Below are 6,568 nucleotides of genomic sequence, written 5' to 3' on the forward strand. Positions count from 1 at the left end.
TGCATGACAGGAAGCGAATACCACATCAAACTGCAAATAAATAGCTGGTGGAAATGAAGGAAGCAGAACTCAGCTCGCACTTGCTATTATTATCCTAATTACTAGCAATGTTTCATTACACGTGGAAGAACTTTGTAGACCTGCACCTGTCCTAAATGCAAAAGGATTTTTCATGGTGCTGCATGTGATTTGGAAGCATTTAGGGGTTGAGTGTGTTATGGAGGTGAGGCTTTAGCTTCAGGGCAATGGCTGTGGGGACAGACTCTTAATCTGCTGTTTAATCTGGAGAAGGCCCACGGGAGACCTTATTGCTCTCTACAACTGCCTGAAAGGGGATGGAACCAGGAGGTGGCTGGTCGCTGCTCCCAAAGAACAAGTAATAGGACAAGAGGAAACGACCTCAGGTTGCATCAGGGGAGGTTTAGACTGGATGTTAGGAACAATTCCTTCCCCAAAGGCTGCCCAGGGCAGTGCTAGAGTCACCATCCCTGGAAGTGTTCACAAACTGTGTAGACGAGGCCATCAGTGCCATGGGTTAGTGGTGGCCTTGGCAGTGCTGGGGGAATGGTTGGACTTGATGAGCTTAAAGGGCTTTTCCAACCAAGTTGATTCTATAATTCTGTTCTATGATTCTATGATTATCTTCAAAATATACTGCCCAGGTCTATGGTGGGAGGAGGAAACCCTCATGAAGAGAGGATCCTCATGGACCCTTTCACGTGCGAGGCTGGCTCTGATGCAGCAAGTGCTGGGTTGAGAAAAATGTTTGCTTGCACCTTAACTCCCAGCTACTTGGAAGAAAACAGGAATACAGATGTCTGGGTGAAAGAGGAGGGCTTGGAGAAGTGTCAGAGGGGAAATGGTACAGGAGGCGATAAGAGCCAGGGCACAGCCAGTGGCTGTGGGGATGGCAAGTCATGGGACCTCACTCAGGATGTGTGGGTCAGGTTGGGGGGAGGGAGAAAAGGCCATGGATAAATCTGTAGAATATAAATGTAAAGAAACATTACAGTGCGGGGCTGTGTATCACCAGTGCCAAGTCCTATTTCTGGCTGAGCAGTGGCGTTTCCTCCTCTGCTTCCCGTCCACCGCCCCAGTGCTGTCCAGTCTCATCTACACGCTCATGCTGGGAGGGTAAGGACAGCTTCGCATGGCAGCCTGTGCCCAGGGGGATGCAGCTTTGCCAGGGCTCACCCCTGGTGATTGCTTGGGAAATAAAGGGGAATGATTATTTCTCAAGGCATGGATGGAAGAAGGCAATACACGGTGGCATGGTCCACAGAGGTCTTTCTGTGTTAGCCAGGCACAGAGTACATGTTTTGGTGTTACAGGAAGAATGAGCACTGATATTAAATGATCATTTCAATGAGGCTTCATAGAGAAGTGAAAGCCAAAGGAGCAGAGGTCCACAAGCCGTGAGGATGGTGACGGAGTGTACCTATTGCCATTGCTTCCTGCGGGGCAGGAAGGAAGTGAAAGAGAAACGGGTGAAATGGAAAAGAAGCCAAACCCAAACCCGTATGAGCACCAGGATACGAAGCAACCACTTCTGTAGGCGGTGCCTGAGCATTGCCTGTGTATGCAGCTGAAGCTTGCCCCTTGCACGGCTGTGATGTTCGGTTCTTCACATAAACGTACATCAGCAGAGATGCTGAAGGGCCGGGAGACTTTGGGGCTGGAGGTTTACATGCTGCTGTGCACGTTGCAGCTCTCTGCAGCTATCCCAGAGAAGGAGATGGATGGACAAACTCAGATGCAAACAAAGTGTGTTGCTGTTGCTGGATGCTAGTTGTGGCCTTTAGTGCTGCAAACTCGGGGCTCTGCTCATGCGATGCTAATCGGAGGCTGTGGAGCACCCGTCTGCCTTTGATGCTCGGGCCTGGCTGGCATATCCTTTCTGTACAAGGGGATGTTCTGGTCAAACCTGTCTTTTTTTGCACAGAGACCGGTTCAGCGTGTTTTCACAGGCAGGGATTCGTGTGTGCACCTGACTGCCATGGGAGCAGGTCTTTTGTTCCAGGGTAAGAAAGGTTTACGCAAGGCCCAGGTTCGGCAGTGTTTCGGTGTACCTAAATAGCTTCACTCAGCAAGAATGCTTGGCAGCCTTCAGAGGCTGAAGCTGTTGTACTTCTGCTCAATGATTTTTGGATATGAAGGTCTCAATCAAGGGAGGGGGAGGGAGGAGATTCTTCCCGCAAGCAGAGACCTGTTTTTCTTATGCTCCAAGCCTGCCTTGTTTTTGGTGTCCAAAGTTTTCATCCAGCTGGCTGTAAAGATAACTAGCATTCAGTCCTGGAGCCAGAGGACATCTTGGGCTGAGGTCCCGCAGCACCAGAGGGCTGATGTCAAAGCCACGTCCATGGTTAGGATACAGCACAGCCATCCTTGGAACCATCACCCAATGTCAGCTGCATTCCTCCCCTTTCTCTTGACACACCCTCTGCATTCATCCACCATTCTCCTCCCAAAAGGCAAGTGATTCCTACCTTGTGTTTACTTCTAGAGACCAGATCAGAGGTTCAGGTTTTATGAATGAAGTGAATCACTTGCCTCCTGGCTTCTGTAAACATGGTCCATATACCTGCCCACAGACACGAGCTACTGCCCGTCTCCTCCAGACTTTCCCATCCTTGTTCTCTGGGTGCCAAGTGATGGTCACAAGTTGGCACAACCCCAATGGCCAACTGCTTGTCTTACCAGCCTCCATCAAAGTTAAACAGAAACTGCCACCTTCACAGAAGGAAGCAGGAGGTAGAAAACAACCTCCTGTTGACTCAGAGAAGGGGGGTGGGGGGTGGTGAAGGAACACACAAACAAACCCCAAACCCCAACAACTTTCAATTATCACCTTTGCACGCCACCCCCACTGGCACCAGCCGGCGCGGGAGTGCCTGCGTTAGCTTGTCTTGCGTTACAATTTCCTCGGGGCACAGACTACACCTATGTATGTGTTTGGGTAGTGGTGATCAGACTGGTTGTGATGAGTCCCTGCCCCATCCTATCTGTAGCTAGAAGGGAGCGAAGTCACCGGGAAGCTCACCTGGTTTCCTTAGAAAGTCTTGTTCTGCCGGTTCCTGCCTTGCTCTAGAGCCGCCGACTGCTACCGCGGCTGTAGCTCGCAGGCAACGCTGCTTTTAATACATAGTGGCACAGCCTTGTGTAGCATTTACTTTTTGTCTTTAATCCAGAAAATAACCGTCTCGGGTCTTTGTTTCTTGCTGGTTTATCTCTCATCAGGTGACTCTCCTGTGTTTTGAGGCACGTGAAGTGTGAGGCTGCCAGCTTATTCACTGCTGGTGGCAAAGGCATCAGCATCTGCAGTGTTTGAAGGCATGAACTCTACAGGGTTTGATCTCAGTTCATGCTCAGGGTTCATAACCGGCAGGAACAATGGGCTATTCTTTAAGAAAAACACCTTTTAGTGTTTCCACGTGTCAGCAGAAAGCTGAGGAAAAGAACCACCAAAACACCAAAATATGTGCGTACACACACATCTACAGATGGGAGAAATGGAAGCTATGGGGAATTCAGCCTGCTCCAGAAGTCTTTGAAGGGATTCAAATTATAGCAAAGCTTGAAATAATGGGGCTTCTTTTTCCCATCCGAAAAATGACCAATATGAAACAAAGCCATCACTTAGTTTGTACAGAAACTGGTGTGAAAACTTGGCTTTCCAGCCATGCTTTGACATCTCCGTTTCCAGGTGTGTGGTGTGAGTGCATGCTAGCGAAGGTCAGCCTGAGATATAAATTAACTAAAGGAGTGTTTAATTCATGCTAGGCTGATTTTTCCCCCGGAGAAACATGAGGAATGGAACAGGAAGAACTGTGCTGGTTTAATACAGAACTCAGAAATAAAATATAGAAAATATAACAATATCTAAAATAAAATAAACCCTTTTTTATCCAAAGGAGGAAGGGAGCCAGATCTCCCATGAGCACCATTGTTTCAAAAGGACCTGTCTGCTGCACAAGTGCATAATTTGCTTATTCTCAACAAAATTTTAGTGCTGTTGAAGGCAAATTAATACCATTGCTCCAGCCTCACGGAGCTTGTCTGAACAAGAAAAGTTAATGTTTAATATGAAGTAAAATTGTAATCCATTTCATTAAACTGTGTAGATATTCTTAGTTCGGTTTTAAGCAGGATTAGTCCTGTTCACCTCAAGTCAAGTAAGCACAAGTATAACTCCAACTGATATAAGCCCTGCTTAAATTAAAGGAAGAATAGCTACCAAGGCTTAGATGAGGGGAAAAGACCACTGAAGCTTTTTGTTCTTTCCATGGGAAAACAATAAAAACTAGAAGAAGTCTATGAAACTTCTGCTTGGAAATAATGAGCTGATTGCAGCTGAAAATGTACGACTTAATTCAGGAGAGGTGGCTCTTTCTGGCAAAGCCAGCTCAAGCATCTCCTTGAATGGATGTGGTGTGGGACATGGCACTTCCAACTTACCCATTTCTAAGAGTCACCAACACTGCCCATAAACAAACGAATCAATGCCAAGTCCAGCAGGGTGTAGGATGCTCCATCCCTCACTCAGAAACAATCCAGCAGCTTTTACATGTAGCCTTATAGCCTGTGGCTAAGGTACTACAAGTCCTTTAGAAAGACATCCAGGCTTGATGTAAAGGTGCCAAATTATATTGGATTTGCCATATCCCTTGGCCAGCTATTCCATTGGCTCATTGGCCTCACTGTTAAAAATATTGTGTTAATGCTTCCCTTGTTTTTCATTACTGCTTCTGTGTTCCCATGCCCCATATCCCTTTACTTTTATTTATCAAAAAAAGCTTTTTCTTATTAAATCAATGCTGTTTTCCCATAGCTGAATCCCCTGGTTAACTTTCCATGGGGTTTCCTCATAAATAATGCTTCTAAGTTTAAAGCTTGCTCATTTTTTGCTCAGGTTTTGCTTCCCTTACAAGAACATAAAAGCTGAAAGTTAACACAAAATCAGTGGGGAAGGGACTAGCTGGGGACCAATTTTGCTTTGTACAAGCAATTAGATAGGAGCACCTTCTGCTTGTAGGTCAGATTTAATCTGATGCTCTCGAAGAGGAGAGATTCCTTATCAGGCCTTAACCCCTGCACCTTCCAGGCCCCGGGAGCATAGCAGCTTGATAGCATTCGCCCTCTGTCATGCCTTCTTCAGTCTGGCATCTTATCTGCTAGACCTCAGGGTACTTCTGAAAAACAGATAACCCTCTCTCAAGGGGTTGTCTGTAGCTGCAGAAGAGGCCTCTTTTCAAAATGAACGTTAATGACTTCCGTAACGATGTGTAAGATGCATTTCTTCAAGGAAAGTTGATGGGTAGGCAGCATTTCCAAGCTTAGAGATGAGAGGTAAGTGGCCTGATACCTGGTATAAATCAGGTATGATACTGTTAGGCCTTTGAAGTGGGCCACCACGGGCTAGAGAACGTATGGCAAAAGTCTTAGAGGTTTGAAGATGACTTCTTGGGGTGAAGCTGGAGGGTTAAGAAGTCTTGGAAAGATTTCATTGTGGATTGACATGTACCTTAAAATTCACACAGCACAACTATCTATAATCATTCCAGCTTTCCAAAGGAGCTGCAAAGGAACTAGAAGTTACTATGCTAAATTTTTGCACTGCAGCTGACATACCAGTAGAGCCAGAGCAAAGCCAAATGCAGATTTGACCTTGCTGAAGGCAGACAGCAGTTGATAACGAATAACTGCACAGACACTAGCGAACGTGAGCTGAACAAAAGGCTGCAGAAGACTTTCCACCCACAGTATGCTAATAGGTAAGAGAAGGGATGCTCTGCAGAGGATTACATCTTCAGTCCTATTTATTAAGGACAGAATATTCAAATAACTGTGTGCCTGCTCCTTGTCTGAACTGGCACTGAAAACAGGAAGGCAACTGCCTGTCTAAGCTCCAGCAGGAAGATCTGAATAAAGAAGGAAAGCTTAATGGAGGCATAAATCCATGCATGTCTTATCTTGCAATGAAGGGAGCTGTTCCCCACGGAAGTGGGCCAAGCTGGGCACTGAGCAGGTGGATTAACTGTTCAGAGGAAAGAGCATGGAAAGTAGCTTTCTTGCAGAGCAGGTCTCCATACAAGTTAAGTACTGGGCAGCATGGATTAGTGCTTAAGCTGATGAACTACCCGTCAGACCTCTCCAGGAGAAGATATTAGCACATAGCGGTACAGCCTTCGACAGGCTGGCACCTCTGCAAGGAGCCAGAGGGGTCGGGAGAGAACAGGCTGCCTGTAGCCAGCCTCCCAAAATACACATTGTGCTTTAATGGGGACCTAACAAAAACATTTCCAGCGCAGGACCTGTAATGAGCTTTCACTTTGCCTCAGGACGTTTTCTCCCAATTTGGTTATATTTATGAGCAGCCAGTTTTGCTTAAGTACAGAAAGGGGGAAAAATTGCTTGGATCGAGCTCCACTTGACCCTGCACTCACTGCTGCAATGGGGAAGGGGAGACCTTTTGGTGTGGTTCACAAGGATACATCAGCTGCTGTGCTTTATGTTTAGTTATGAAGGAAAATACATACATTTTTGCAGATAAAAGCCGGGCAATCAAGGG

The sequence above is a fragment of the Psittacula echo genome, assembly GCF_963264785.1.
Source record: "Psittacula echo genome assembly, chromosome: 7".
Taxonomy (NCBI): Eukaryota; Metazoa; Chordata; class Aves; order Psittaciformes; family Psittacidae; genus Psittacula; species Psittacula echo.